This window comes from Ostrea edulis, chromosome 8 (genome assembly GCF_947568905.1).
Source record: "Ostrea edulis chromosome 8, xbOstEdul1.1, whole genome shotgun sequence".
NCBI classification, from domain to species: domain Eukaryota; kingdom Metazoa; phylum Mollusca; class Bivalvia; order Ostreida; family Ostreidae; genus Ostrea; species Ostrea edulis.
The window spans coordinates 45147450-45159077 of record NC_079171.1 but is presented as its reverse complement, the minus strand read 5'-3'; positions in this window follow the sequence as shown (position 1 = coordinate 45159077).

Genomic DNA, 11628 nt, shown 5'->3' with positions numbered 1-11628 from the left:
TATATATATATATATATACAGGCATTTTAAAGAAACTGGAGTTTAATGCAAAGAAAAAGGATTGTGATGACATCAGACTTTGGACCAGGAGTGCTGTCAACCACTGATACTGGGTGGCAGCCTCCAGTGGAGACAATGGAGAGATGAAGGAGCAGAAGTGGGCATCCTTGATGGAACATGTTGCCAATAAACATGAAAACAGTCAACATGGGGGAGTTAGAGGACGATAGACAATGGATAAGAGAAGGTAATGCTTACAAGAATCCCCATAAAAGTACTGCTATTTAAATACTAGTATGTGAAGCAGTATAAAATTTATTTTCATTGATAATGCATAATAGACTTCACAATATTACAATACATACATGTATTTGCATCTCACAATATACCTACGCTTACAAAACCGCCTTTTTTTTAGTGTAGATACATGGGCCATAATTGTACAGAGACAGGCTAGAAATTGTTTAACAACGGCTAAGATTGGTTGAATGTTAAGGTTAGGACACAGCTCAATAACTGCCTTTTACTTTGCCATGGGCTACTGACTTTACTTTAGAGGAATGAATTGACATACATATTATTTTTAAGTTTTCCGTCTTTTTTTTTTCGTGGTATACCTCCATCCAATGAAAATATAATGAATTCATTCCTTATCATTTAATATTTTAAAACCTCAAATAGCCATGTTTAATTCCTTTTGGATAATTAATTATTATTTATGTTTGATATTCGTTATCTTCACCTTGCATTTGTTTGTTTTGGTTTAATAAATTTATATAGATCAATAGAAATGTTAAGTTTGTCTTTTCAGGATTCCCTAATCTATATACAAATACGATGCATCCTGAGAAATCCCCCACATTCCAATAGAAGGTAGTCCCGGCCATTTTTTTTTTTTTTTTTTTGTCGTTGGATATGATATTCCAATAATTTTTCAACCAATGAAAAAGCGTGTGACATGTAAATTTAAATGATATGATTTTCTATTGTCCCAATTTACTATAAATACCTTGATTTTCGTTTGTTAGAAAGCATTAACTTGTTGCAAGTGCATATCTCACTTTAGATTCAGGTTTATTAGGCGTTTACCAGGTTGCACCAGTCTTTATCTGATGGCTCCCGTTAAATTATTTTTAGACCCCAAAACCTAAAAGTTAGGTAAATAAATACATATAATCTAAATAGGGTTTTCATTTTCTCAGGCCTTTCCCCCATTCTAAGTTAGGTAGGATAACTTCTCCCTAATCTGGGTTGGGGTTGGTTTACTTATTATCATATATACATATCCTTGATATTCAGAGACAGGATTTTTTTTCCTTATCATTTTTGTATCATCATTGAATTTTATTATTTTCTCTCTTATTTGTGTGTTGTTAAATAAACGTCTCTGTTGTTGAAATGTGTTATTACGGCTGACTCAAAGTGTGAAAACATACTAAAAAGTGAGACCAAACAGAATTCAAATCCAAAAGAGCCTAGGATATAATACAAATTAAGGTGCGGGTGGCTAATTATTTAAAAAATAGTGTCAACACGGTCCAACCCCCCTATCACAAGATACCGAGGATTTTAATCCTATTACAAAAAGTGGTGCCGCTACCTAGGTAACCCACTGTTTTGGCTTTTTTGGTAAAACCTTTTGTGTTTCACACTCACGCTTTAGTCAGTTGTTTTACATACCCAGTTTCAACTCGGTGAATTTTTGAGAAACTGACTACAAGTGTATCTCATCTAAAGATAGTAAACTATCTAACTCACAAGATTTTTGTCGAGTTCCTGCTGATTCAGATAGAAAAAACCCACGTGTCCTAGTAGCTGACCGTATTGTGAAAAGTGCCGAGTCGTATCTTTCTCGTGCGCCGCGAGAAGATAGACCGTATTACGTAACTCCTTTTCAAACAATACCCGACAAAATAAATGAGAATCGGTCAGTGTGTTATAGTGATGGGCATTATTCAAACACAGGTGACCTTGGTGACAAAACTTCTCTGTCGCAGTACGACCTGGACTGGACTGAAGCAAAACCCGCTTTCGTAAAAACAAAAAGTGGTTTATGTGTCCCTGATAATGAAAAATTTAGGGAAGATATTTAAAATGAAATTAGACAAATGATTCCAAAATTTTCTTTCATTTTAAAAAGGGGTGATGGAGAATTTTTTTTAATCTGACCTTGTATCTCGGGAATTAAATGGAAAATCTGAAATGCTGTTACTATTCTTGATGACAATGTATTTGACATGTTATCTGGAATGATCAAACCTATGCATCTGTAAAGTGTAATTAAAACACTGTTGTGTGCAAAAGGTGAATCAATTCCAATACTGGGAGTATCAAATTTTCATTCAAGTTGTGCGACTCGGATGCCATTTCTTTAACAAGAAATGACAGTGAGAAAGTTAGAGGGCGATATTAGTATTCTGGGGATTGATTTCCTAAAGAAATATGCGGGGATGGTAAACCTCCGTAATGAAACTTTGCAGATAGGCAAAGAAATAGTCCCTCTTTCAGAAAATCATACACATGTTCAAACTTCAGATATGCAAGCCCCGAATGATTCCCTGTAGGTGCAACCAGTACAAAAATCTGTCAAAACAGGAACTGGAAGATCAGTTACAACGAGAGATCTCTAACTCTTCGTCATTTTCCCCAGATAAATAACTATCTAAATTAATACCTTATTGATAATCAAACTTCTATCATTTCATTGTAAAGAATCGAATGTTGAGACCTCTATTCTGTATCAATTTTACTCTGAAATAATTGATTAATTCTTAATTCTAGAAAATTTATTATAGCTGCATGGGCATTCTGAACATATTAGTAAGTCAAGAGGAGATGTATTCCATGGACGAGTATCTTAGACCAGTATGGGTGGAGGGAGACATGAGCTGTCCTGTTATTTTCACCTTTCATACAAGTGTTTATACCAGATTGTAAACCAACGCAGATGTAAGTTTGTCGCCAGTGGAAGAAACCAGGGCTGAGTTTTACTAAACTTCTTATCTTACGCAAGAAATTCTGACTTAAGAATTTCGTACGTTTTAATTTAAGATACGATGCTTCTCTTTTACTATCGTGTTCTCAAGTTTCCATCGTGAACTTAACTTGAGAGATATTCGCAACTTACGATCTGACGCTGCGCAATCGCATTTGTTACTTTCGCTTTCAGTATTTCATAGTACATGTAAATTCAATATGGATGTACAGCAGTTGATGTGGTCCTCATTGGAGATTTAACAATTTTAACGCAAATAAAGTTCAAAATAAAATAATTACTAAATTGTAAGAATATTTTTGTACAAAAATATATTTATTTTTTATGATTGCATACGAAATATCAATCGTATTCATATTCTTTTTAAAATACATTTCAAACTATTGTAAAAAGTATATGGAAATGAAAATACATTTTAAACTATTGCAGCCGCCGCTTTGGTCTAGAGGTAGAGCGCTCGTCCCGCGTGCAGAAGGTCGGGGTAATCGAATACCGGCCACGACACACCTACGTCGTTAAAACAGATAGTGACAGTTCCATTGCCAAACGCTCGGCATCAGCTGTGAATGTCACGATTCCTAGGAGATGACCTTATTTTTTTAACGGATGTCCCGTGTCACAGTAGGGTGGCACGCTAAAGAACCCTCACTGCTCAAAGGCCCTAAGCGCCGAGCACAGGCTTAAACTTGAGGCCCTTCACCGGTCTTGGTGACGTCTCCATTTGAGTGAAAAATTATCGAGAGAGACGTTAAACAAGATACAATCAATCAACAAACTATTGTAAATGACTACATACACTGTACAATACATAGCTGGAATCATCCTCTTAATATATATACTTCACATAACAAAATATATGTACGTGTACGAAGAGAAAAACCTGCACATTTTCCGTCTCACCATTTTTCAGCGATATTGAATTTTTCGGTGCATTTACCAACACATGCAGGGGCGTAGCTTCGTTAGGCTCGAGTAGGCACGTGCCTACACATTTATTTATTTTTTTTCATTTTCAAAACACATCTTTGTCCATAAATGTTTGCAAAATATAATATGTTCATATTTATTTCTAGTTTCTAAAATCGGATATATGATATTATTCCGTCGGATGGGACGTTAAAGGGTGTCCCGTGTTAAGGATCACAACCCCCTTGGCACCCAAAAGATCGTTTCCCTGATGTTCGAAAAAGAGTAGGCTCACTGGGGACCGTCAGGGAAACTCAAACACTCACAACCAAACATAATTCAATTAGTTAACCGCTGTAAAATGGCTGAAATATTGCCAAAAACGGCGTAAAACCTCAATCAATCAATATTCCGTCGGACCTTTTGTATATAATGCATTGTACATGATGTAAATAGTGGTTACATATATTTTTTTCTAAAGTAATGGTGATCACAAGGACTCATTCAATTTAACAGTTTAAGAATCTTTGAAAAGTTGTACAATATTTAATGTCTATTACAATCAATTTGATGCCCAGAGTAGTGCAAATTACTTTTTTCGGGGGTGACCCCCGAACCCCTCCCGCACCTACCCCCTCGGCGCTTTGTGCCTCGGTGAACATTCGGTTTCATTCTTCGGGCCTACACATTGAAATAGTCCTAGCTACGCCCCTGACATGCCCTGTAGAGGTGTTGTCCAATCATTTTATGTATTATACATAATAAAATATTGTTTAAACTAAAGGGTGTAGAAGACGTACACCAGAAAATGTACATTTTTGCTCTCGGTTACGGAATGATGTACAATATGTGGTCGGTATAGACAAATCAAACGTGCCTCAGTATTTTAAAAGTGGAAGTACACATGCATTGGAAATAGACAAATATGTGTTCTACCAACTCGGGGGTGGGGTGGATATTGTGTACCCCTATCTCTATATGTAGACCGATATAACTATTCATTTTCTTATAATTTCAAGCTCGGGGGACTATCATTCTGACCCTCGCCTACACATTATTGTTGAATCGGTATATAGGAAAAAATAGTCAAAATCTCTCTGTTTAATAGCAAGCCCGGCTGTGATAATCCTGAAATTTTATACAAGTGTAGCGCTGGAGTATTTTTTAAATAACAAATTAGAACAACACCATATTGTACAAAATCCGAATATCTAATACAGTGAATAAATTATATTACAGCATTTGCGTATAATAAAATATAAATAATTTGCTACATGTAGACCTACCATGTTAGGATCCTTCCCCTCATTTTTATAAAGATACACTGAGACACATTCAAAAACCTCAGTAGAATTTGATATACAGAGTTTGTTAGCATGTATAGTAGCATGACTCATTTTTGGCGTGCAGGCACACAAATTGGGCCCGGGAGAGGGTCACGTAAATTAATATTATACGTTATTTTGTATGTGAAATTTACGCAAAATTGACATTGTCACGTTAAAAAAAGTCAAAGAGAGAGAGAGAGAGAGAGAGAGAGAGAGAGAGAGAGAGAGAGAGATTGCTCCTTTGATTTTAGATGCGGTTTGTATTTTATGTTGAACAGTTTCTTCAATATTAGATCCGCCACTTCATCATTTGCATTATGATGTCAAAACATAGAATATGACGTCACATGGCTAAGTATTCAGTATGGTGCCACTTTTATGTGTGTTGGGAAAAAAATGATTTCTTTCATATTTTACTATAGCTTTACTTGTATTTGCAAGTTGCAGATGAGTAAAGAATATAATGAAGGGATAAGAAAAAGTTTTGTAATAAAATCTGAAATATTTAATAAAATATTTAAAAAATAAATGTTGATTCATTTTGTTTTTCATGGTTATTTTGGGACATGGCAATACTATCAAAATATAAATTAGTTTTCTGAGTACTCTATTGATCACAACTTTTTTAAATTGGTATCCAGACGAAGTATAACTGTTGAAAAGGTATCTAATGTCTAAAACTATGAAAATTGTAGAAACATAAAAATAAAAAATGATTTATAAGTCGGGCATGTTGGACGTAACTTTGTCGGTCCTCTGGTAAGTGTTGACAACCATGTTTATTATGACGTTTTAGGTCAATATATTGACTTATCTCACATTTGAGTAATGAATTTGAATATCAGAGGGCAATTCTATACGTTATGAAGATCGAAAAACAAGTTTTTATTAAAAAAAATCTTCATTAAAATTGTTCGAGAGAATGTCGGTCCACTTGTTACGGGCGAAAATCGGCGCATATGTTTTCGTTTTTGTTTGGAGTCGTTACCTCTCTTACCTTTATGACAATGATTTTTACGACAATCGAGACCAGTTTTTGTAATGCCGTAAAGCCTTACTTCATTTCCGATCAGGGAGACATGGAGGACGGACATAATACCTTGTCGGTCCAACCCTTTTCTGTAAGTTACGTCCGAATGTTTGTTACGTCAGACGGATGAAAACGTTGGTTTAGCTTAATTTTCAGCCATTTAACCCATATTTTCTAAATAACTGGGCTAAATTTAAGAAACAGAGGTGTTCTTGTTCCCTTCTGACAATTTTACCGTGCCAGATTTTATCGACATGTTTACGTTTAAGCGATTTTAGATGTTCTAACTGTTCAAAATGGACAGAGTTTCCATAATTTGGACGTAACCAAAGACTTGATTATACTGTAAACGTACTATATTTGGCGTGTACGATATTTGGCGGAAATCGTTTTTTCAACAAGTTAGCGTAGATTTGATTTAGCGCATTCCTGAATTACTTTAAACATCTGGATTTACGGATGGCATTTAGCGATGTACTTGATTTAGCGAAAGCTGCGTTCCGCAAAAGTCGCTAAATAGAATACACAGCCAAATGTAATAGATTTACAGTAATTTTCCGACGTAACGTTGGGACAAATGGCCCATGTTCGGACGAATGGTAGACACAATTACCTTATGCCGGACCTAACTGAAGACAAAATACTTAATGGTCGGACGTAACATATATTTCAAGTGGACAAAATATAAATTTACTGGCAAATGTTGGACGAACATGGGACAACCAACATAATATGTTGGACAAACATGAGACATTATTACAAAAATGTTCATTTGGTTAAGCTTTGTAAACTTTTGCATATTCAAATTTACACAATTTAAAGTCGGACAATATATAGCAACATGAGGTCTTAAGCAAACATTTTTTGGGATGCTTACTGAAAAAAAAAAAACCCCACAATATTGTTATAGAGCAATGCAGAAAGCTGTAAAAAAAAAATAAATAAATAAAAAAAAATGGCGACAAAGTCAAGGCAAAGAGTTCAAGCTTCAAGAAGCGGAAAGAAAGAAACAATCTAGGAAAAACAGGACACCTGCCCAAATTGAAAGGTACTGTAACAAAATATGAATTTATTCACTTTTAGCTCACTTGGCCTAACAGGCCATGTGAGCTTTTGTCATCACTCTCCGTCCGTCCGTCGTCCGCTCACAATTACAAAAAAAAGTCCTCTCTTCAGAAACTGCTCAGCCAATTTGGACCAAACTTTGGTGGAATGGTCTTTGGGTGGTCCCCTTCCAAAATTATGTCCGATAGCTCCGGCCTCCATCCAAGATAACAACAAATTTCTAAGGACCTAGAGCTACAGTTCCCCAGCTATATCATGCTATGCTCAGCAAAGATTTTCCTACAGTACCATTAATTTTTCGTGTAATTATTTTGTAATTTCTAGAGATAGAAGTACTGCAAAGGACAGGATGAGAAGAATGAGAGAAAAGGAAAGCTGATGACCAGAATACATCACACACTAATAAAGAGAACCATGTAATCTTAACAAGACACCAGACAGAAAAACAGAGGAAGAAATGGAGAGAAGCAAAGCAGAGGTATAGGTAAAATACCAAAAATATTTTTATGAATTATTTTCTTTAAGACAATTATGCTGCAATGGTAAGATCCATTTCATAAAGTGATCTGTCTCTCATCTACTTTCAGTTGTTATCTGCAGAAAAGTTGCATCTTTATTAGGGCCCGCATCGAGTATGCGGGAACCCTATAGTTTTCACTTTGTCTGTCTCTCCGCCTGTCATCAATTTCTTGTGAACATTAAAACTCAAAAACTATATGGAGTAGAGATCTGAAATTTTACACAGTGATTTAGTATCATTTGAGGATTTGTATATTTCAAATTGTGTGCAAATCCATTAAATATTGTTGATAAAACTAAGATAGTTTATCGACAGGGCCCTTCCTGACTTGTGTCAGTATTCTAGTTTCTTATAGCACCAATCTTCTTTTCTGCATGGATTTTGATGAAATTTGACACAAGAAAAAAATAAGTTTTTTGGATACAATCTTAAGAGAGTTAATTTGACTTGGATACATCTCAGGAGGGCAGTATACCTCTACATGTATTAGTTTTCTCACAATATTTTTTATCGCTGATGTTTGTTGTTTCCTATATTACAGGGCCAAAATAGGGTCACAGAAGAATTGACGAATAAAAGAGAAAGATAAAGTTTACAGACAAGGCCGTCGACAATAAAACAGTGAAAAATGTAAAATCAAAAGACTGCCCCAATGATGATGATGATGCAGAAAGTCCAACATTTACTCTTGAAGCCAAGAGAAAAGCTCTGTACCGGATAAGACAGCGTATGCCTACTGATGCAAATAAATATGCGGCTGTTCTAACTGGCTTGATGAAGACAGCCCCCCGAAAAAGGAAGGCTATTAGTAAAACAGTATCACTGACTCCATCAAAAAAGCAACGTTTAGATTTCCTTGAAAAAAGCATGCAAAATATGAGAAAAAAAGTAGAAGAAAGCAAGAAAACAAATAAAGAAGCAGATGTAAAAAAGAGGAAATTAATTGCAAAAACTGCCATGCCTACGTTGAGAAAATATAGAAAACTTAAAAAATCATCCTGTGAACTTGGTATTAAATACAACACCATGCTGAAGTGGTCCACTCAGGAAAGTGATGATAGAAAAAAAAGAAGTGATGCACTGACCAGCAATACGATACAAGAAGTAAATGATTTCTTCATCATACCAGAAATCTGTCAATAACCCTGACAAAAAGATAATAAATAAAGATTAAAAACCGAAACATTTTCTGAATCTTACAAAGAAAGAAGCCTACAAGACTTTCAAAAATGAGAAGAATGTTGAAATCTCAGAGAGTAAATTCTGGAAGTTAAAACCCAAAAATGTAGTACCATTAAAAAAGGGGGAAATGAGACAATGTCTAGGTGAAAAATGTATCAATGTAGAAATGAAGTTGAAGGTCTTGAACAAACACAATAGTACTGGGGGAAAACACCATCCATCAATAAGTATGAGGTTAACAAGTTAACACTGTACCAAGGTCATCAAAAGATGAAATGCATTGAGAGAAACTGTTCAGAGTGTGGTTCGAATAAACTTGAAGGTCATTTTAGTTCCATTGCAAAGTCATCAGAAACGGTCAACTGGTACCAGTGGGAAAGCAAAAAAATTAAGGAACCAAAACCAAGTACAAAGAAAATTCTAGCACTGAAGTCAACCTCTTTGAAAACACTTCTGAAAGAATTGATTAAAGACGTGAATGATTTATCGTCACATTTATTCTTTGCAAACTGGCAATATAAATAATTTTTAAGTTTGAAAGAGAGAATGCCGAACAACACTCTCCTCTATGTAATGGATTTTGCAGAAAACTATTCCACTAGATACCAGGATGAATGTCAAAGTGCCCACTGGTGCTATGACCAAATTACTATACATCCGATTGTTTGTTATTTCAACGGAAGTTCAGGTAAGAAGTTACAAAAGAAGTAGTATATTTATCAGATGACCTCAATCATGATGCCAACTTTGTCGATTTCTATTTTCGAAATTGTGTACAGCTGTTGAAAAGAAGCTGTGGTTTTTCACCAAGCAAGATAGTCAATTTCACTGATGGTTGCTCCAGCCAATATAAATCCAAAATTCCTTTTATGCACATCAGCTGTTCCAAGGATGACCTAGATATTGAAGTAGAACGTCATTTCTTCGGCTCTGGTCATGGGAAAGGGCCAGTAGATGGATGTAGCGGGGTTGTCAAGGCTGCTTGAACTAGAGCAGTGATAGCAGGAAATGTTCTGTCAACAGCAGGTGACATTTTTTCATTTGTGACAAAAAATGTAACCAAAGACGATGAGCTCTTCAAAGAAACATTTGTATTTGTAGACAAAAAAAGATGCCCCACGTCAGCGATCTTTGCGAAAAGAAGCACTAACAATACCAGGAACAAGACAGTTGTATTGTGTGACGTCTGTGGCCCAAGGAAAAGTCTTGACAAGAAAAGTCTCCTGCACCTGTAGAGTAAGCTTAGATCCTGATGGTGAGAATGGAGCTGTTTACCAAAATGCTTATCATGTGGATAGTTGGACAGAAAAACCCTTTTGAAGACCTTGCGTAAAACAGGAAAGAAAAAAACCAACAGAAAACAAAATCTGATGGAAAGAAAAAAGGAAAGAAGAAGTCAAACCTGCCTCTAATAGAAAATGGAAATGTGAAGCAACATGAGTGCAGACAGAAGTAAACCTAGCCAATTCCAGCAATGAGGAGAATAGCGACAATACTCTTGCACCACTTGAGGATGTTGATGTACGCAGAGCAGTATCTCAATATCTATTTGATGATCTTCAAACTGCATCAAACTATGATGAGCTACAAGCGAAATGCCTTCATCATGCCGATGTAATCAACCAATTCCCCATCATAGGATCTTCTAGTCTTAGTGTTGTAAGTACAAAACAAGAGACCCATGGGCCTAGAATCGCTGTTCTGATACATTGTAGAACAGGCAAAAATTCTCACTAACCAAGATTCATCAATTAATAAAGTTTGATGATGTTAAGTCAAGTAGTACCTGAAATTTAAATGTAACTGTCCAAAAGTAGGTCACGGTGATCTACGTTTGGTCGACACACTGAAGACTCAAGATGCATCAACTGACAAGTCAAATAGTATTCAAATATAGCCGTCAAATTCCAAAAAGAAGGCCATAGTGACCTACTTTTTGGTCGACACACTCCAAAGACTCAAGATGCATCAACTGACAAAGTTTGATAATTGTAAGTCAAATAGTATCTGAAATATTAAATTATAGCCGTCAAATTCCAAAAGTAGGTCACGGTGATCTACTTTTTGGTCAACAAACTATGAAGACTCAAGATGCATCAACTGACAAAGTTTGATGATCCTAGCTTTCATAATGTCCAAAATATGCATCTAAAATTGAAAATGTGAAATTTGAATGTCGAGCTAAAAAAGTTAGCATTTTATCAAAATGTCAAAAACATTACTGTCAATACTGTGTCCTACAGAATACTACAAAGAAAGATTTTTCCAACATTCACTTGTCGACCTGCTGCGGTCGTATCATGCTGCGCTTGCAAAGCACCTCAGTTCCTTTTAATATAATAAAAGAATGAATTGCATATGATTGAAATAAGAATGAATGTTTTTTGTTGAAAGGTATAACACAGGAGAATATCTCCTTGTTAAATGTGGCTCAGATTTGCTACCTGCGGTAGTAAGTACAAAGTTGTTTGTTCTTTTACTATTGGGTTATTGGCTTGCTGTTTACAAATTTGTGACTGCATTAAAAATTTAATATGTTAATTTATATAATATAAAAAATGAGAATTATTCTGAAAATTTGCAGATTATATGTTTTCAAAAG